Here is a 22490-nt window from a genome sequence, read left to right on the forward strand (position 1 = left end):
GGACTGCGTCTTTAATTACGAAGATGAACAGTGCGCATCTTGGAAATTTGTAGGAAATTGCGATTACGAAAGGAGCGTGTGCGTGTAGAGTGGAACCGAAATATAAACCGTAAATGAGACATGTCTCGCTTAGGGCTTTTTCGTGTCGCTCTGGAGCTCTTCGGTGGCATTAACTTCGCTAAATGATAACCGCGAGCATTTTCACTTTGCTGCTCCCAAGCGTACGACAACTTTTCTCGGCGAATCGAATAGTTCTCCGTGCGTTAATTGCGTTTGTGTAGTGTTATTTAGTTATGTCTTAATTTCAAAATACAGCGACATAACGGAAGACTGTCACAGATTGGAGTTCATTACACCTAATTGCATTTTAGCACATATTCTATGGCGGTAGGAAAGTCATCAAAATAAAGATATCTGCGTTATTGGTAATAACACGAAAATGCAATAATAAGGAAATGCGTATACTTTACTAGCAAGAAGTAATTTCCAAAGGTAGTAAAACAATATTAAGTACATTGCTGGCAAGGTTGACGTATTCAGCATTTCCTGCATACTACCATAATTGACATAGGTTAAGGAAAATAAATCTGTGATATAAATAGCATGTAAACCACTTACAATAAATATAATGGAACGCAATTTTGTGCCACAGTGGGTATCAAAGGTGTATCACCCTAAAAGCGATCCAGTTTTCACTTTTTCTTGGAGGGAGCTTTTTCAACAGAAGGTCGTAACTTAAAGAAAAACTGAATTGTATAATATTTGCCGGTTATCTGTAAGAAGTTGCAGCCAATGTTTATTTAACGTAATCATAAAATCCTTAAAAGAGACTAATGGAATGGGACAGATTTATATTGCATTTAGTTACAAAAACAGATAACTCGTAAGATCCAGGATCCAAATTTAGGCTCAAACTTGTAGTGTACTTAACCACCAGGTTCTGCATTAACTTCAAACTAAACACGAAAATAAAATCAACCCAGCAACGTTTAAAAATGGCCACCCGAATGACTATTCCCTCCAAACGCCAAACAGATCCCGCTTCAATTATGAAATCGAAGGGTGGCTCGTGATCAAACATCTAAAGCAGAAGCCCCTTACGTTAGTTGTAAACAGCGCTAGTAGGAAAAGAAAACAAAACAAAACAATATAATGGCGTAATAAGTTTTTGCATTTTGATCAGTTATGTTCGAGGTTATTTTAATAGTCCCTAATCTCGAATGAGCCACAATGTTGTCAAATTGCAAATGATTGATAATACCGAATGATACATATAAATGATATACACAAAGCATGACAAAACAGGTTAAAAGTATCTTGCCAAACAACAGGTGACTCATCTTTGATGCAATAAAACCCTTATGTTTAAAGTAAGATGAAAAATTACAGGGCCTTGCTGGTCGCAACTCATATATCGCACGTAGAGTCTAAACCGAAGAGTTTTTGTTAACATAATCTCGCCCCAGAGATAGGTAACTCGCCCCTCGTGCCGGGTATACGAGCCTACAGTTGAGAATCGACAGGTTCGGGGGTGAGCTTGACCTGCAGGTGTGTTCGCAAGGAGGGAAATGAACGACATTGAATCTTCACACCGCGCCATTTGTAGTATTATTTGAAATTAATACTCCCTTTTCTTTACCACTGCCATGAAAAAGTATCATACTTAGTATTTATGCAAAATAAGATGGGCAAAAACACCATTGCAAGCGAATTCAACAAATACACGACGCCCCCACAAAAAAAACCGGATAATCATACAAGCTGATGACAAATATCGTAATTGGACTCTGTAGTCACCTTCCTGTGAATAGTTAAAATATAAAATGCATGCGAAAAGTTACAGAGTACTCTAACTGCGTATCTATAATAATATGCCCTAATTTGTATTAACTTCCTTTCAAAAGATTATGTATTTAAACAACCCCTGAGAACGTGCAATTGACATCCTTGAAATTAAGTGGGTCATTAGATGCGTGGGAGTTTGCAAACAGAAATGGCCTCCATTTCCACAAACATTGCCTGAAATCCTAGCTAGAGGGCGATCCAGTTTTTTCAAAGTTGGGCGACTAGCGCATAGTTTTTAGACGTCGTATAAAGAAGGTAATGTGTGTTAGTAGGAATGAGGTCACTTGAGCCTGGGAAAATTCTGGGGACGGTGGGAAAATATTTCGGCAGTTGGTCCGGGGTGCCATATTTCGGCAGTGGGCTAGGGGTGCATTGCTAGTGACCCGGAGTATATCTTGGATGCTGGACACAACATCGCGTAACTATTTGAGCTACGGAGACTTTAACAATTTTATAGTCAATAAGCAAGAGGGTGTACTTTGAAGTCATGTTGCAAACTGTTCAAAATTGAATTTATTTAAGCTATAAATAGACTTCCGGGGATATGGAATGTGCAAAAACCACAGTTTTTAAAATAATAAATAATAAAATTGAAACGCTAACTTACGCAACACATTATATCAACAAAAGTGAACCCGGAACAATAATAACAATTAAGTTTAATTTACTCTAGATTTACTTATCTTAATCTGCTCCACAGCCCTCTATGCGATAATCCGTTCCAGGTTCACAGTCACGCAATCACACACATGCAACACATCCGCGTTATGGCTGTACACTCGCCACGAGTGAGAGAATATTGACTGGTCTACAATAAGTTGTGCGTCAACATGGCGCCTACGCATGCGCACACTTCCAGGTCAGACGATACTAAAACCACTATTTCCAAGGTTGCCGATCGGTCAAAGTCCATTCCTCACCATTCAAATAGTCCATTACTCACAGTTCAAAGTCCATTCCCAGCCGTTCAAAGTCCAAAGATTGCCCACCGATCAAAGTCCATTCCCCACTGTCAAAGTCCAAAGGTTGGTGAAAAGTCCAAAAGTTAGTTACCTGTCAAAGTCCACACAGTTTGCTCGCCGTTTACACGTTGATTATCAAGCTGATGATGATATTCAGGTGTGAGATCAAGATCAAGTTAAAAGTTTCTTCATATGGAAGCCCATTAAACGAATGTGCTGTATACTGTATTAAAAGAGAGTAATTTTTGCCACTTCTACATCGGTGCAAAAAATTTGAATTGGCTCTACTTGCTTTGAATAAATTGAGCAAACTGCCAAATCAATACCTTACTTTGAAATTGAACTGTTATCACTGCTCTCACGAACTCTGATATGTTTAACGCCTGCGCACACTTACAACTTCAAGGTCAGACTACAATAAAACCCCAACATTTTTCTATACTATACCGTTAGTTTCACTGAAATCGCTTTTACAATTATGAATCGGGTACACCTTTCTTTCGATGATTCTGTATATTGTCGATTATTTACGCATAATGGTAATCAGCACAAATTGCAGATTACTAGTTCGATAAGAAAACAATTCTTTCAGAGAGCGAGGGCGACCATTGTATGTAATTCAACTTGCAGTATTTGAAAACATGAAAATGTGATCGGCGTGTACTGTATATTGAGCAAACTGTCGAAACAATCCTTTAACTCAGATTGACCGGGCCAAATTTTGACTTTGCACGCCGAGCCAATTGCCAACATTTGACTGCCGAAATATTTTCCCACAGTCCACCAGAATAGGGAACATGCATGTGGTTTAAATTTGCTTGATTCTTTCTCCCGCGAATATTTATTGTCCTAACATTATACTTAAACCATTAGTTTCTTATTTAGTTTGTTTTTAATTGCTAAAAATGTTAATTCAAAAGTGCAAAATAAGCGAACGAAATTCAAATTTGCGAAACGCTTCACTATTGGACGTATGAAAGTGACGTCAAATGCCACGCGACCGCATGTATTGTGTCAATATAGTCCGCACGACAAAAGCGATATTTTTGAAGAATCGTGCACTTTTGTATAGAAGCATGAATTTTTGTATACGACTTACCTATACCCCAACAGTCATTTTAAACATTAGAGCCACTCTGGCTCTCTGCCAGGGGAGGTGTAGGGGGTATTGAATGTGGCTTTTTTTTGGGCTCAAAGTTTGAATGTGGCTTTTTTTTGGGCTCAAAGTTAACCTTGATTGTTTTTCCCACAAAAAGTCGACCAGGCTTTCTTCACTCAAAATACTGTTTTTATTCATCTTTTTAGATGTATAGTTAAACTTATTAACATACATACTTAAATTAAATTAATTTAATTAAATTAATGAAATTGTAATTTTATATTCTTTGTTGTGTCCTATTCTTCGTATAGTAAAATCTTATATGTAGTTTGAAAAGAAAATTGTAGCTTTAGAATAATAATTATTATAATTAATTAATTATACAATTAACTAATACTGTACTATAGCTATTATTCACGATCGCATCCACCACACTTGCAACGTGGAGTGCAAGGCAAGTTCAATTTCGTACACTTGCAGGATGCATGTACATACGCTGCGCTTAGAGTCACATTTCACCACTTCCTTATGCAAGCTTTGATCGCTGGGGGCAGATCCATCCATTTCATCTGATATAGAATCGAAAGCTTCAATTAATTTATATAATATGCAACTTTAATTATTTTGATGTACTTAGTGCAATTTGTTCTCACTTACCTCCCACCTTTAGTTGCTGCGCTTCCACCCGAAATCGCCTGGATCAGGAAGAACAGGGTTTCTTTCAAGGGCATTACCCCAGACATGACCTCCTTGGTAGGCGGCACGGAGCAAATGGAGACGAAGAGCATCCTGTGTAGGGGGAATATTCTCAATTTGCCTACCCTTGTGAACAAATAGGACTCTTCTGCAATCGTTGACAGTTACCTCAGGACTCTGCTCCGTGCTAACTGCTACCTACCAAGGAGGGAATGTCTGGGGTAAAGCCCTCGAGCGAAGCTTGCAAGGAAGTGGTGAAATGTCACTGTAAGCGCAGCGTATGCACTTCCTGAAAGTGTACGAAATCGAACTTGCCTTGCACTCCACGTTGCAAGTGTGGTGGATGCGATCGTGAATAATAGCTATAGTACAGTATTAATTAATTGTATAATTAATTAATTATAATAATAATTATTCTAAAGCTACAATTTTCTTTTCAAACTAGGTACATTTTACTAAACGAAGAATAGGACAAAACAAATAATATATATATAATAATTATATATAAATAATATATATATATATAATTATTATAATATTTATATTATTATAATAATTATAATTTAATTTAATTAATTAAATTTAATTTATATGTTAATCAGTTTAACTATACATATAAAAAAATGAATAAAAACAGTATTTTGAGTGAAGAAAGCCTAGATTCTCGACTTTTTGTGGGAAAAACAATAAAGGTTAACTTTGACCCCAAAAAAAGCCACACTCTATACATTTAGGGTAAATATCAATATAACATTTTTTTTAAATAAGTTTGTGCTCAACAAAATCCGTGTTTTAATTTTGTTCTAGCCCTAATGGTTGCGAGTTGGCAGAGGTATTACCGAATGGGTACCATTGCTAAAGCCGCCATTTTGAAATGGGCACCCTACGCCCCCCCACCCCTGTCAGAGAGCCAGAGTGGCTCTAATGTTTAAAATGACTGTTGGGGTATAGGTAAGTCGTATACAAAAATTCATGCTTCTGTACAAAAGTGCACGATTACTTGCTAATCCTCCGGACTATAAGTACTTAGTCCAGTCAAATTACAGTTTGGGCAGATTGGACTGGATGTTGTCATTTCACTCAACGAAATCAAGTGTATTATATGTAAAAAGATCCGCTGAATACGAAAATCATAGTCCCTCTAGCCGAAAACTCCGGGAATATATTGTTATGTATAAACAAAAACGAAGAAAAAATTGCAAAATGTCGCTTCTTATCGCATTTGACTTCAATTATCTCGTTAACTATTGCTCTAAAGGAAAAAATGAAGAGAAATGAATTTGTTTAGAATTGAATTTTCTATAAGATACAATGGGTATGAAACGTTCATTTTCAAATGTTATTGTTTTTTATGGAAAAATATAAAAAAGCAATCCCGAAGATGATCAATTGGTTATTACTAAGTAAAATTCATCCGATCTTTTTGAAAATCCGTATTTGGCCACTTCTTTTGATAACAAAACAATATGTCAAACCCGATCACCGTAGATTTTATAGTTATTGCGTAATTAAATAAACAGATTTACAAAACGATACTTGGTCTTTTAAACTGGGTGACTACCAGAGCGTTCTAAATTTGTTTACAGATGGTGGAATCCTAAGACAACCATTTCCAATAAAAGTCCCGATGATTCTTGCAAATTGATGGACTGGAATTTTTTTGGTTAACTAACAAATGGCCCGAAATATAACAAGGAAGGTAACTCTATAATAGGCCCTTGGCGCTCTGATTAATAAAAATCATTCATTTTGGTAAAATAGAAGCATAAAAAAGCTCACGCTTTAAGGAATTGTTTGACCCGATTTGCAAAATCATTTTTGGTTGTGTCGAAAACAAGTCCGAAGTCACAAGCTGATTTCTCGTGAACTCGGATTTGGACTATTTTTTTTAATGTAAGTCATTCCGAGAGCTTTCCATTCGCCTAGTATAGATTTACATTTCTTGTGGTATTTTGGAAATTATTCCATTTGTTAACTAAGAAAATTCTTCGGATTTTGAAAACAAATTGCACAGTCCGTCGATTTGCAAGAATCAACGGCACAATTGTTGAAAAAGATTGTTTTAGGGTTCACTAACTGTACAAAAATTGAGAACGCTCTGGGAGTCGTCCTCTTGGAACTGCAAAAAACACTTTATCGGGATTATTTCTAATAGTGATTTTGCACATTGGTACAAGACAATACCTATAAAATGGTTTTTTAGCTTTTTCCATGGTCTGAATAGCTATTACAACTGAAAATCTGTTTAAATAAATCAACACTTAAATACTGGTCGTGGCTTATGACGTCATCCAAGGCCCGCTGAAAATGCGTCGGCGTTCAAACCCATCGAATAAAGTCAACGTTTTAAATATTACTTTACAAGTTAAATTGAATTGTTGTAACAGTGTTTACACTTTTTACTATGTTAGAACGATGTAAAAAAGCGATGAAAAAATTAAAAAAATTACATGCATATTCCCTATTTTCCCAGGCTCAAGTGACTCCATTTGTTTTTTTAATTTTTAATATGCAATACAGATTCCGAGGTTTTGATTAGTAAAATTTTTAATAGTTTGAACCGTTAAAGAATATAGATATTCTTGAACAGTTCGATCTAATTATTTTGTATCTGTTTGATATTATAAAGCCACCATTTTTCCATTGCGAATAAAATGCGCGTAGGGACTCGGTTAAGGGAAGTTTTCTATTGTTAAGTTCAATATTAAATAATGGAAGTCTTCTAACTGAGTCACATCTGTATAATTGGTGGTGTAAAGGGGAAACCGATATGCTCAAAGTTTGTTACTGACCATATCATAAAGCTCGTTTTAATTATTGTAACAACAGTTACAAGACCCATGTTATGGAAAAAAAGTAGGATAAAATTGCCGTTACACCGAGTGTTTTTCACATTGTATAGACTATAGAGGTAAGAGAGATTCCTTCATGAACAATTTTCCTTTTTTTACTTAAAAATGGTTAATTTGCCTGGACAACTGGGAGAAAGAGACTCCCACAATTTCAGAAACGGTGGAAAGCAATACGGGTAATTTTTATTAAAAATCCAACCCTTGAATTTTACTGTAAAACAATGGTGTTAACGGTAATTCGATTAGGTAATTTTGTCACTTGTACGTCGACAAATGCATCAGGCTTGACAAATAAAGTAAAATGTCCACCGGCAATTGAAACTTAGCGTGCACTTTTTCGCAGAATAAAAAGGCCGAATGTACAGCACTGAATAGAATGGGATCGTGATTGCGAGTTGAATTCGAACTGGAGTGGTTGCGGTATGAATTTTAATGGGGTACGTCGGGGACATTGTCTACAAAAATCCCCTGTTCATGATAGGAAATTATTTTTATTGTATTTTCGAAATGTTATTCCGTTCGCATAGCGCTTCGACGGCGGTCGTCTCGACGCGATGACGTGCTCCTTTTATACGTAACTTGAGAACAACGCGCGCGTGTGTGGATTTTTGGAGAATGCAAAAAGACGGCGTGATGGCTCGAGTGAATAAAGTACCATCAATATCGTTTAGGGCTGCTGCAGCACGCAGATTCAATTTATCAGGAACACGTAACCCGGCTGTCACACAAATTCGTTTGTTTAGAAAATTGGATGTATATATGCGGAAAATGCAACACGAGCGCAACGTAAATGTCACGCCGCCGGTCTGATTTATTTTTTGCTGTGTATTACACAATTTTGCGAGGTAGTTATTACCTGTTCCGTTTGATTCAGGTAATTACTTTCTTCGTCAAAATCGGTAGCGTTCCACAGGAGTCGATACTGGGACCGCTCCCCGCCCCAGTTTTCGTTAGTCTTCAATGCCAACACAGAATTTTCCTCTTCTTTTTCCAAAGAGAGTTTTTTTTCGTTAATATTTATGTAAATGTACTCTCGCATCCCCTAATCCAATTTCGTTTTTCATTCACATACGCCTCGCATGTCGTATAACGAGAAAATGTTGTAAGAGTGGCTTGTAATTAGGTTCGATATATCAAAAATATTTTTCAAATTAAGATGTTTGAATTACGGCATTCAGAGGGCGAATTTGTCGTCATTTCGTTTTACAAACGTAAATGAATGTTAATACAAAATTAATTTGCTCTCCTGATCTTCGTCGTATCGATTTTTTCGTATTTACATACCAACTCGGAAGTCCCTACGTGCATTAATTTGAAACAATGTCAAGTCTATGGAATTTAAATCGGATGGCGGAAGTAATTAAATTTACTTAGCGTTGTGAAGTCGCCCGAATGAAAATTGTGCTATCGAATCGATTTTCTGCCGCCTTCGTGACATACTAACAAAAGGAAAAGAATTTTAATCGCGGTCGTTTGTACAGACGTAACGTCAAACTGTGACCTGATGAAATTGCGGTTGACCATTTCGTGGCCCAGTGTAAACGTATTTACTCTATGGAAAGGTAGGGGAGAATTGTTAAACAAGCTCCTCCATCTTACTCCGCGTTCGGTTTTGTCGTGGTGACCCGTAGCAAGGCATGTACATTCGTGATATCATTGAATTTATAACAACCAGAAGTGTGTCTTCAATATTGTTTAAATTGTAAAACGTAGATGTCTTAGCGAGTTAAGAAAGTAATTTTATTTTAATAAACATAGGGAAGTTTACATATATACCGCAACATAGCGAACCTGAACGAAAATATGTCCGGCGATAACAATCCATATCACGAAACGTATTGCGGCAGCTCTTCGAACTTAAAAGTTTCGATCCGTTCTGTGAAAAGCCGAGCAGGTGACCAAAAAGACAGGATTATTATTCGTGTAAAAAGGTCGCGAATGTCTCGTTAAAAAAATAGGGTCCGTTTCGGTATTTTTACCGGGCGAGATTCAAATAGCGAAGAAAGTGGTAGAGTGAGATTCTCTTTTTAGTGTGTTGAAATTTAATTCACTAGGCGTATGCCATTTTGTGAGAGATTTTATTCCGGTCGAAAGATCAAGATAGAGGGGAAAAATACAGGAACGTATATTCAGATGACGTCTAGCAGAAGAATCAACAACTACGAAATAACATCGAGAACATTGATCTAAGCACAACGAACTTGCGCTAGAAATACACAGATGGCGCAATGGGTAACAAACGGTCATAAATATATAATATAGATATATAATATTAATATATTAATTTTAATAATAATCGCATGTTATGAATTTTACATTGAAATCCCTATAATGCGTTACGCAAGTCCCCTGTATACAATATTAATATATTAATAATAATAAGTAATATTAATAATATATCTATGAAAACGGTCGGTATATAATTTCAAAACCGAAAAAAAATGTTACACTTTCCTGCCTCCATTCTAATAAGATCCTCATTTTCAATTTCCAGTGGCGCTAAAAAAGCATTGGTGATTGACAGTGTGTGTATGGTTTTCTTTTGGCAAAACAGATCAACTGACCAGGGCCATAAAAAAAGTTACGATACCTACATAAAGGGGACACAAAAAATTAATGGGGCAAAATAAGCACGATAGCGATCATACAGACCTAATGGAGAAGTAGGTGCACTCACTGACCTACGAGACTCCCCCAATAATGGGCAGCCAAAATAAAAGGGCAATGTGCCGAAAAAAAGAATGGGTACAACTAGTACATAAAGAAAACGATCGACGGAGGCTTGAAGGAAGGTTTTGGTGGAGAAATAGGTAAACTTCGCGACCGACTGTGTCTCCACCAGTATTAAGTTTGTTACGATTTAAATTCTTACGCCATCTAGGTATTTCCTTTGTAAATCCATTCAATAAGAAGTAAGTTAGTTTTGCAGTACATTTCTTATTAACCTAGTTCTTTGTTTTGCCGCTTGAGGCCATCCGAATGTTATGGGTTTCTTTTACAATAGTTCTTTGCTTCGCCGCCCGAGGCCGTGTAGATGTTTTCCATGGTATTTCTAATTCTCATCGCTTTCTCTATTGGAGGTTGTACCTACCTGGACAATACCTTCAACATACGCAGTACGCGAATGACATCGCATTTTTATCTAGACCTGCCATTTAATAATAATAATAATAATAATAATAATAATAGTTTATTGTCCTACAGAAAAAGAATCCATTTACAGGACAATTAGCACAAGTTTACATAACAAAATAAATCTTTACACAAATATACCTTGAAATAACAAAGAAAAAGAAAACAATTTTAGCAAGATTGATATTGGCGAACGTCAAGCTATATATGAATTTCTACATTACCGGCAGATTCCACCGCCATTTCAGTGAAACAAACATGTCATTATACGAACATTACCTGTGACTTTACCTACATAGAATTTGTTTACCTGCACTTCGATACATATAGCGTAGACGGTACAACTGAATATCGCGGTAAACGCTGCACTTTGTGACAAAAGCATGAAACTCGGTACACATGTTTATTAGGTCCAAATGAAACTTTCGGCCAGCAGCACCCACCCAAATTTTCGTGTGGGTTCAAAATTTGAACACTTTTGTTCAAAAGGGCGTTCAAGGTTTTAACCTGTTAAAATTGACGAATTTCGGCGTTCTAGGGGGAAAACAGAAATAAAATAGTAGTTTATTTTTCATTGAAGCGAGAATTAACGGTTTCAATTTGAAGACAAAAATTGTGGAAGTGAGAGCAACATTCAAACATGTGTATGGTAACAATGTGGACGTTATTTTATTTATAGAGCGTATGAACGCGGTCTTAAAATGAATTACATTGGCCATCGCTAGATGTCACTATTTCAATGACAAAGCTAAAGTCCCTAGATTGGTAGAGTACCGCAATTGACGCCATTTTGACTCCAACACTTTGGTGGGAAATTTGACAAGACGTCACATTTAATCTAGATAAATCTACAAAAATTTATTTTCGGGTTTTGAACACGGGACCTACCAGCCCCGGAGCACAAGGGTTGCCAGTGCGCTATCGAGGCGATTGTGGTACGGTATTCTTGATTCATAATTAAACCAAATCATCGACCGTTTACCGACTTTCATATACACCATACGTATAAAAAGCCACTTTGTTAAAAATTATTATCATGACCGCTGAAAATTTCCATCAACATATATATGTACTTACTTCACAAACAGATGCTCTTGGAGCTAATTCATCTTTGTTAATAAACTCCATCCACAGTTTAGTTCTCTCTACATTATTCTTATCACAAGGTAACCTAAATAACCTGTAACCACGTTCGCTTCGATTGTTACACCCAGGAACACAACAACCTGGCATTGTTTCAGTTTTTTAAACCAAATAACACGAAACACGTTATCTCTGGCAAACACGAAAACACGATGACGACGAATATCAACAGTGATATCAACGAAAACAGGTTATGATCTGTGGTTATGATATCAACACGATGCCGCGATGCCGTCAGATGTTATCAGCGGCCATTTTACCTCCAAAGGAGTGGACAAATCAATTGCGGTACTCTACCAATCTAGGAACTTTAGACAAAGCTAAAGTCACTAGATATAGAAAGTATCGCAATCATCCGCCATTTTTGGGCAAATTTGCTGCCAACTTAAAAAAATTGACAAATAAAATCTGAAAAGCTGTAATTTTTTATAACCCAGCTTCATAGTACTGTATGTTTTATAAAAATTTATACAGATATCTCCAAACAGGTGGAACAATCCCTAACATTAAAGTTACTAGAATCTGGTAACTTCCGCCATTTTTGGGCAAAAATCATGCGTTCTCTCTCACACGAGCCCAATGAATTGCGGTACTTTCTATATTTAGTGACTTTAGACAAAGTATTGCGTGCAATAACATGTCCACTTCCCGTACTTGTCAAATATTTATTTTTGTATAAAAGGAAGATTTAGTTGTTTCACAGAACACTCCTATCGTATAAAGTCGCTGTCTATTTCACTTCATCAAACACGTTAATGACAAATAGAGTCAAATTCCGAAAACTTGAGACTAGTGCGGCCTCAGGCACACGTTCAGTGTACCATTCAGATACTAAAGATCAGACCACACTGACGGGCTGTGTATCGGAAGTGATGGTTTCATCCTTAATCCAAAAGACGGCGTTACCTGTCATTCTAACCGTTAAACTTGCAGCTACCATCCGAAAGTACGTTAAACCCAATGAATAAAGAATACCAGGAACGAGAATATCAACAATATACGTGCGATCGCAATGGCTTTTGCAAATGGCGGACAGTAGTTTCCTGTTCCAGTGGCGTACCTACCTTACAGTTGTAGAAGGATACAATTTATAAAGAATTTTACACGAAAACAATGTGTCTACTCCGCCTATGACTTTTGTGTAACTAACCTCAAATTACATTCCGATAAAAAATTTGTAAATTTACATGTACTACATAAAAATAATATTGGAATCAATACTTACACATGAAATGTAATTCCCAAACTTTTATTTTTTTCCATTTTGGAGCAACCACAAGCACAACAACTAATCATTATTTTATGTCACTTCAAAAACCACAACAAAAATGAGTCATAAGTGGCTTTTGCGAATGGCCGACTTCCGTCCCACTCTCTCTTGTATACAACCTAATGCTCCTTCCTGGTATTGTTTATTCATTGGTTAAACCGCAGCCCGACCGACGCCATCTTGAGGTACCTGACAGTGTACAGCTGACGGGGATACCAACAGACCACAATTTATCTATCCAGGGATACCAACCTCTGTTGATGGTATTGTATATACAGGGTGTACAATATTATTGTAAAAATAAATTCAAGCTGTGTATTTATAAATTTTATTAAAGATCTTGGAGTCACGACCGTAGCTACCCGCATGCTTATCAAGAACTCTTTCTTGCCAGGGTAGAATTTGAAGAACCTAAAGAATGAAGAAGCAAAAGAGTCTGAACATCCGAACAAATGGAAATCAGAGAAACGAAATAATTTTTTAAAAAACTGTAAATTAGCTTGGAAGAATTTAAAGAATTCAAATGCGATTATCTTAACGGAGCTGGAAGAGGAGAGGGTTCGAATACCTTACAAAACTAAAAAGGGTCTGAAGAATTGTATAAAATGGAAGAATCGGAAAAATTCGAAAAAATTTGGCAAAAATTGGATGCAATAGGGCAGAATTTGAAGAACCTGAAATGAATCTGGAGCATTCGAAGGAATGGAGAAACGACATAGTCCAAAAATCTTGATTAAAGAATTTAAAGTCGAATGAATCTGAAAAATCGGACGTCCGAAGGAACACGTTTTCGGAAATTGTAATTTAACAAAATGGAAACCCGACGGATTGGCGTTTAAAAACTGCCATGCGACTTTTTGCACTGCTCTCCTTATAGAGTTTCTCGATCGCATTTAAGCCAATTAAATTGACAGTAATAATTATTATTTGATGGAAATCTAGTTTGGGCGAGTTCCATTTTTATTTCTACTGAAGGGCGTTCACCTCTCAAGACGAAATGCCGTTGCGTATTTCGCGTATTTACCAGAAATGTTTGTTTGCTTGCTATTCATTCGGCGTACGTCACGCGAGGTGTTAAAATATGTACGACTTTTCGCGGGCGCGCTGTAATTTAGCGTTACGTAAGCGCGTGACCGTGCCAAAAAAAAATAAGGCAACCTTAATTGAGCCACTTTAATTTAATAGTTTATATAGCGAAAGTAACCGATAAACTTTTCTATTGTTACTATGTCGAAATAGATTAATAGAGAATGGAGTTTTAACATATTGAATGGATTAGAAATTTTAAATATGGACGACTTTCGTTAGCGAAATCGTTACCATATGCTGAATGATCTTGTGTAAGGGTGGACGAATAATCGTTTTTTAAAAATAATTTAGTTTGATGAATCAATAATGAAATTATTCATTACTTGGATTAATCGACGCTAACTGATTATCAAATAATCGAAGCATAATGGGAATCTGAGGAATTTTTGAAATTATTCGGAAAGCTAATATTCTTTGGAATGTGAAGCCTTCACTCAACTGTCCGAATTTTCATGATAATGATTTTATGAACTTTTTTGGAAGCGATTTTCACAATTAATATTTTACTATCAAAACATACCATTACCAAAACCTACGTTTTTCAAGATTATTATTCATGTTTCACTGTCAAACGAGGGATTCAATACTGAAAAGTTTACTTTTGCATTTCTCGAAATCGTACGCCAATTTGAACATTTTATCTTTAAATTTCAGTAGCGATTTAGCAAAACCCTCAACCACCTTTTTGTTTTCGTAACACGCGTTAAACGTAATAAAAAATAAACAAAAACTCACTCACCCTCACAAGAACACATGCAAAATGTCGTAGCTCGGTAGTTTACCTGCAAAAAAATAAAAACGTTAAAAAATACATAGACTAGTTTGAAAATACTAACTACTCGCGCCAGTGGCGTGATCTTCCAAACTCATTTTTAAACTTTCAGTACCAAAATCAAATCGTTCAATTCGGATCAGCTATAATAGAACACGCTGTACATTTCCATTTGAACGGTCTAGTGCTCCACGTTGGGCGCCAATTATTGTCGATCGAAAATTGCAACGCCCGCCTCTCGCTAATTATTAAAAACAGTATACTAAATTCTTGTTTACACAACTCCGTTCGCAACATCCTCGTACTTTTCAATTAACGCGCACCATAAAAAGTCCATTAATTACTTTAAGCGTGATAATTTATTAAAACTTCGCAAACGCTTCAGGTTTCTTTTGGGGTTTGCGCCGCCGTTGTATTTAATATAGGGGAGTAATTAATAATATACGTACACGTTTAATAACTGGCTCGAAATTCGACGTGTAATGGGGAACAATATTGCCCCCGTATATTAATAATTAGTTTAATTATGACGTGGAGCGTGCAAGGACGTTTTACGCGACGAAAATTTAGCCGGTTTCCAGGATAATTGCCGTGAGTCCTCGTAATATATTGGACAGTTAAATGTATTTGTGTCTTTCGCTTATAATCCAGTTAGGCTAATTACGTCATAAACAAAAAGAACTGGCACATAAATTATGTGCGAACTTTCCAAAAGGGAAGGAGCTAGTCGATAATCTAATAATCGATTATTTGATAATACATTATTAGAAAAAAACGTACAAAACTATAGGGATGTTAGTAATAGTGAGGGTCGTCTAGAAGAGTTGGTCTATTAATATTAATTAATATTAATTAATATTAATATTAATTAATATTAATATTAATTAATATTAATTAATATTAATATATTATTTATTAGGATTGGCAGAAAACCAGAAATCTTGGAAGCGATTGGAAAACCACCAAAGCAAATTGTGTACACGACATTAAACATTAACTTGGCAGTAACTGCATTAAAATGACAGTAGAGACATTGAAAGATAATAGATGCCTGGAAAGTTTTTCTTCTCGAAAACGAAAAAACCGCACCTAAGACCGAACACCTCATTTTTTCCGAATAAACTAGAGGTCCATAATATGCCGTACCCTAAAATTTTCAAAATTTTCGTTTCTTATTTTGTCGCAGGAACGATAACAGATAGAAGGATCGAACTGGCAACTTTCTAATTTTGTAATAATATTTTCAAATTTACTTCCCCAAGATATACAGTGTGTATATGACTGCCTGGGGTAATCAGAAACCATGAGATACACAGTCGGTTAAATAGAAAAAAAGCGACTCATTTTTGATCGCCCCTTATCAGTTACATGAACCATCAATAACTTAGACATTTTGTCAACCCTACTACACCAAAATGTTACAAATGTAATAACCTCAGTAATAACAAACCTTTTTGATGACTTAAATAATACACAATTTTTAACAATTTTGGTGTAGCAAGCGTTGACAAAATGTCAAAATAATTCATTGATGGTTCCTTTAAATGTCATAATAAAGAATCATTTATTTTTTCTACTCATATGGGTTAATAAATACATTAAACGTTCCAATTTTATGAAGTAAGAGTATAAATTCCTCACATTATTGGATAACAGCAGTGAGTAATAATTAATCACTGGGCGTGCCTTTAAAAAACTCACCGCAGCCAGCCAATGAGAAAGTTTGATAAAAAACAAAGAATCAATCTGTCAAGTTATCTTGTTGTAACTTTTCTTTGTATCGAAACATAGGACTTGCCCAAATCTAAGAATTAAATTTAATAACAGGAAAAACACAAATGCAAATGCAAAATTGTATAATTGAAAATCAATATTAAATTAAATAAAACATCCCACGCTAATTTAGAAAATTAAGTTGCTGAATTGAACTCAAAGGAAAAGATCACTACTACCGACGCAATTCGAATTTGAAAGTGTCAAGATGGATAGCAAAAATGTACGCCGCCAAATATAACAGAAACGGCAAAACAATTATGTTTAAATGTATAGCCGGAAAAGTCTAAACATAAATATGGAAATGTATATAAACATTTCATGGATTGGCAACTCTCAAATGCCATCAGCTCTTTTTCCGAAAATTTTCTTCTCGCTTATTTTCATGAACTAGAATATTTCACTCGGAAATAAGTATCGTCATTATCATTTCGTTACGTTGTTACGCCCAAGGTTACACCATTTTCTCGACCTAAAAGACAACTATTTACAAAAGGATCTTCAAAGTGTAAAAATAGGAAGTGAGGTTAAGTATTCGTACAAATTCTGTTACTTCGTAAGTCGCACATGCCTGTTACTTTGTCGTAGTTTTGGTAGTATCCGCATTATTCAATGTTTAGGCGATTAGCTATAATTACATAGCAGTAAACCCACAATTTAAACGAAAACGATCAAATTTTAAGAAATGAGAAACGAAAGCATGACAACCTTTTGACATCTCGGATATCGGATCTCACTTGTCACAGTATGACCAACTTTAAATATTGACAAAATAACTCTTACCAACCCCAAATGCAATTGGTTTGATAGCAAACGATAAGTTTGAATATTTTCATTAAATTTTGCCAAATATTCGTAGAAAAAGTATAGTATTCTATTCGCATGTAATGGCTATTACTCATTCGAATGAATTACGGCACTCGCCTTCGGCTCGCGCCGCAAACACATTCTCATGAGTAATAGCCACCATTACATGCTCATATACTATATTTCGAGATTTATTTTATAGAATATGTTAAATTGACATTTCAATAGGTTTGAACGAGTAGGCTAAGCCTTCTTTAACCGTAAGGATATAAAGTGATCACGTTAACCGTTAGGGTAGATAAAGTGAAACAGATGACTGTGCATTCTAATTACATCTGTCATTATTATTTCAAATGCACGATATAAAATGACGTTAAGAACATACGACAATTCGGTTTCTATGGAAACGATCGCGACGACAGAACCTGAGCTTGCTATTTTTAACGTCTAAATTAAATTCAGGATTGTCAGAACATAAGATCGTAATTTGTTCTATACTACTCCGGTATTTACCTTACGGACTTGGAAAACTGCAGGAAAACCTAATTCGGAGCAGCCGGCAGAAAGCTCGAAACGGATCTAAGGAGATTCCCATCCCTGTCACAGATGAAAAATTCTTACCTCAGCCCACGTTCGAACACCCGACCTCCGACTTTACAGCCCAACGCTCTACCATTGAACTACAAAGTCGGTGCCATACATCGTTGTATTCGTAACAAAAATCTACCAGGGTTGGCAAAAATCTGGGTTTTGGATGGGGTTTTAGGTATTTGTGTTGGGTTTTTGTGTTTTTCTTGGGTATTTGGGTAATTTTTGGGTATTTGTCGAATTTCCGGAACTCTAACCTCAAATTATAGAAAAATAACATTAATTTTGAACTTAGACTGGTTGTTTTTGGTTAAGTGTTAATAAATAAATAGAAGGAGTGTTTTAGTGTGTTTCTTTTTGATATGTGAATAAAATAATAAAAATGAGCCACTTTAAAAAAGAGAAAAAGTTGTTTTAGGTTGTTAATTATTATTTTTATTTTGTTTTTGTTTCTAATGAAAAAGCCGTTTCGTATTTTATATTTTAATGTACCTGTCTGTTTCCAAGTAAACTACCATTATATTTTGTTATTAAATACTATATAAAAATTATCTCGATTTTGTCTCATTTTGTGTCTCAAATACTTTGGGCTTTTGTATGGGTTTTTGTATAGGTCGTTGGGTGGGTTTTTGGCACAAAAACCCTGTGGGATTTTTAAATGGGGTTTTCGTTTTGCCAACCCTGAAATCTACTCAATAAACTATGTACTTTTTTCCGGTCCATATAAAAATATGAAGTTGATGATGATTTCGCAAACAAGAAACGTGGGCGCCATTTTGTAGAGCTTAAAAAGTGCTTATGAGGAAGTGTTATTTGTTTTTTGATATCTTTTCAAACAAAGCCAGAAAAAATAAAAACGAATATTGTTAACTTCGATTTTTTCGAATATCTTCGAAACTGATCGGAATTTCCACATTTTTAAAACATCATTTTACTACGCCCTAAAATGCGCAATCGACTGTGTATCTCTTAATGGTTTCCGATTTCACCCTGCTGTTCATTCTTATCTTGGTATTAAATTATTTTTAAAAAAATGCTGGTTTTGGTCCTCTCTATCACTGATTTTTTAACATATCATCATATTAAATGCATTTTAACATTGGAAATGTTTACGTTCTCGTATACGGGTACAAAGTTTCATTCAACATTCACTAAGCAGACAACTGCTTAGTCCACTCACACTTTTTCTGAATACGGGTGTTGCAATCAGGGTTTCACTGCTCCTATCCCGTGCAGTTGACTCTGAGGTTCGAAGAATGATCCAACAATCGTAGAGTTCAATCTCACTCTTTACAATCAAAACACAAATCTAACTAAACAATTTACAAAAGCGTGAAACTTACAACGAAAACTAAACAAACAACACTAAGATACAAATTCAAATAAAATAAACCAACTTTGTGCTTATTCCGTAAATAATCCCCCAGATTTATTGTAATAAATTGAAATATTCTGATATACAGGGTGTCTCGTCATTATTATCAACCTTGTTTACACAACAATTTCGTTACGTTGGCAGCGATTTTCAGTAGGGATAATTTAGTTTGTCACTAGAAAGTAGCACTGGTTGCACATACGAACAAGGGAGACAAAACCTATCAAGTGTCGTATATATTAAGATAAAGGTCACGATATTTCCAATTTCCGTTAAGAAATTGAAGTTCATCATCGTCGTCCCAAGAAAATCATAGCCTCGCCGAGAACCAGTATCGGACTAGTCAAGGGCGAAGACAAATGGAGACCATTCGAAAGCCACAGGCCATGGGCATCGACAAGGAATTACAATTCGGTAGTATAGAGTTTATTAATATTTACGGCTTGCGTATTAGGTGTATTTACGAACTGAGTAACAATTTACATGTATTTGATTTATAATTTAATTAAAAGAGCACCTAGCAATTCAAATGCATGGGAATTTTCATAATAAATGTGATACCGCATTATTCAAACTTGCTATTGTAACGTAAATTACCTGGGTTATTCATTTAGACTGTAGATTTACAATACACAAGCTCGAAATCAGTACTCACCAATTCGGCATAGATGTTGAAATTTAAATTAAATACGATTCAATTTGCATATAGGAAGTTCCCGAATAAACACATGATATTTCTCATCCGCCTTCATTCCTTATCGCCGGCGACTAATCCCTTATCGACTTGATGACGACCTGATGGCGTCGCGATGTCGCTCTAGATTCCTAGAATATTCGCTATATTATAGTTATAGTTATTTTTGTTTATTTCAATGTAAGCACAAGTATTGGATGTGTCATAAAAAGTATAATAAAAATTTAGTAGTTACGAACATGTAGCATTTTACAGTACAGGGTGGTAGCTCACCATTAAACTTAATAATAATGCACTGCGCAACAGAGACATGCACTTTCCGCAGACATCACGATAACTGATACACGAATGAACGACAATTGCTTCCCCCACTCATGATATCCCCGCTCAACACCTCTAGAGTGGGGGACAGTCTCGCTGATATTTGATTGGCACTCGTATAAACGGTGTATTATATTTATTGTTTAATTAAAAGGGTCTAGCAATTCAAACGCATGGAAATTTTCATAATAAATGGAACATATATTTAATTACATGATTTATTTACAATTAATTATTAATGAATTTAAAACAGTCCCTATAATATAATATTTAGATTGATTTATATCAAATAATTATTTATTACTCACTTATACTCACATTTATTATTTATTTATTTATGGTATGAGTGGCAATCCCGGGTTAGAATTGAAATTAAACACCATTCAATTTGCCAATATATCACACCAAAGATTTCTGAAAGTTTTCACCCGAATTACTTATCGCTGGTGACCCTGCTGGTGACTAATCCTTTATCGACTTGATGGCGCCCCGATGTCGGTCTAGATTTCCAGAAGTATTAGATATGTAAACAAATGTAACACATAAATATGTAAATATGAAAATATAATAACACCTCCTCCCGAAATTCTTTGGTCGAATAGTACCTACGCTCTCTTTAAGAAAAACTTTTCTTAAGATCACCTTAAGAGTTCTAGGGCAAGTTTGAAAACCATAGAATAGGGATTTAAAATTCAGTTGTCTATTACCATAGAATAGTGGATTATTGTACAATATGTTCGGGCATATACCGTGTTTTACTACTTATTAATGCCAACATTTATTTAAATTGGTTGGGAACTTAAAATAAGACAAAATCATTAAAGGAATAAAAGAAATTCGCGAACCTCTTGATAACACATATTTATATACTGCTATGTGCAATGGAAAACGGTCAGTAAACCGCCCACAATCCAGTTAGCTCAATTGTTTATAACTTTCCCAGGTTAGTCCGCTACTACAAAAAATCTCGATAAGACTTTAATTTTATTAATCTGAAAGACACTTAGTACGAGAACTCTTATCTAGGTCGTAATTTAGGGCCGATTAAACACAACACACAAAATTGGCAGATGAAACAAATTTGTTAGACAAAATTAATCGATAAGTTGAGAAAGAGAGAAGAACAAACGACTTATGAACAAAGTACCCCGCACAAGCGATCGATTGAACAAATTAATTCAAGAAATCATAATTACAACAACAAAAAATAACTGATTTTGCCTCTGGAACTTCACGTTTTTGCATACATTTAAATTTCGATTTAGACCACACTGACTTTGTTTGAATTACAGATGTAAAATTGACTTTTTGATGGTGGAAAACTCCCTTTAAGGAGTACTGAAAAAACCATAAGCGATAAACGCTCCATAAAAACAACACTAAGACTAAACATTCATTTTTTATCACGACCATTTAAATCTCTCTAAATCCTCTCTAACTTTCTTCCGTAAAACTTTACAATTAAACAAGACTGACTGTCGATTAACCGTAATTAGTTGAATGGGTTAGAGTAATAGCCTCCGATTAAGTCGGGATTAAATCCGTTACGTGCGCCCTTAAAAAAACTTTTGACTTTTGACACTAGTCTCGTATTATTAAGACGTCTGGAAAGGACGTAATTAAGTAAAGAAATTGTAATTTTTGGAGGTAGATAACCGAATGTGGTGTGTCGGTTGGAAAAACCTACTTTCCGTTTCATTAATTACAAGGGGAGGGATATTGCCACGCTTTCCTGCAATTACTTTCCCGTAAAAACCGCTACCGAATCCGATTATTTACTGTTCCCGCTTAGAAAAATTGCTGGGCGCTTTCAGTTTGCTGTAGCATTAAACAGTAGCCGCCCATCGCTTGCCATTTAGAATTTCTGGGACCGCCGTTCTCCAGTGGACAACAAAGTTCTAAAGAAGGAATCGTCGGAGGTTGAGATCGAACAGAAGCAGCTATCTTTCCACTTGAGAGAGTGTGTAGGATAACAGAATATCGTTCCGCCGTTCAAAATAAAGTCGTCAAACAATAATTTAATAAAGTCAGTCCATTTTGCGCTTGCATCATGTCTGAATTGCCCCATTTGT

At 35.6% G+C, this 22490-nt stretch overlaps 1 long non-coding RNA gene across 1 annotated transcript in view; it reads right to left on the reverse strand.

Moving 5' to 3' along the window:
- Positions 1–14822: 14822 nt before the first annotated feature.
- The window catches only part of LOC116176673, a 37400-nt gene continuing 29732 nt past the window's right edge, over positions 14823–22490 (reverse strand). Inside the window, exons 2-3 of the long non-coding RNA XR_004146484.1 lie at positions 20059–20228; positions 14823–14870 (exon numbers count right to left, since the gene is read on the reverse strand). This is a non-coding gene — a long non-coding RNA (uncharacterized LOC116176673). The remainder of the gene's footprint in view (positions 14871–20058; positions 20229–22490) is intronic.

This window comes from Photinus pyralis, unplaced genomic scaffold (assembly GCF_008802855.1).
Source record: "Photinus pyralis isolate 1611_PpyrPB1 unplaced genomic scaffold, Ppyr1.3 Ppyr1.4_LG7, whole genome shotgun sequence".
NCBI lineage: Eukaryota > Metazoa > Arthropoda > Insecta > Coleoptera > Lampyridae > Photinus > Photinus pyralis.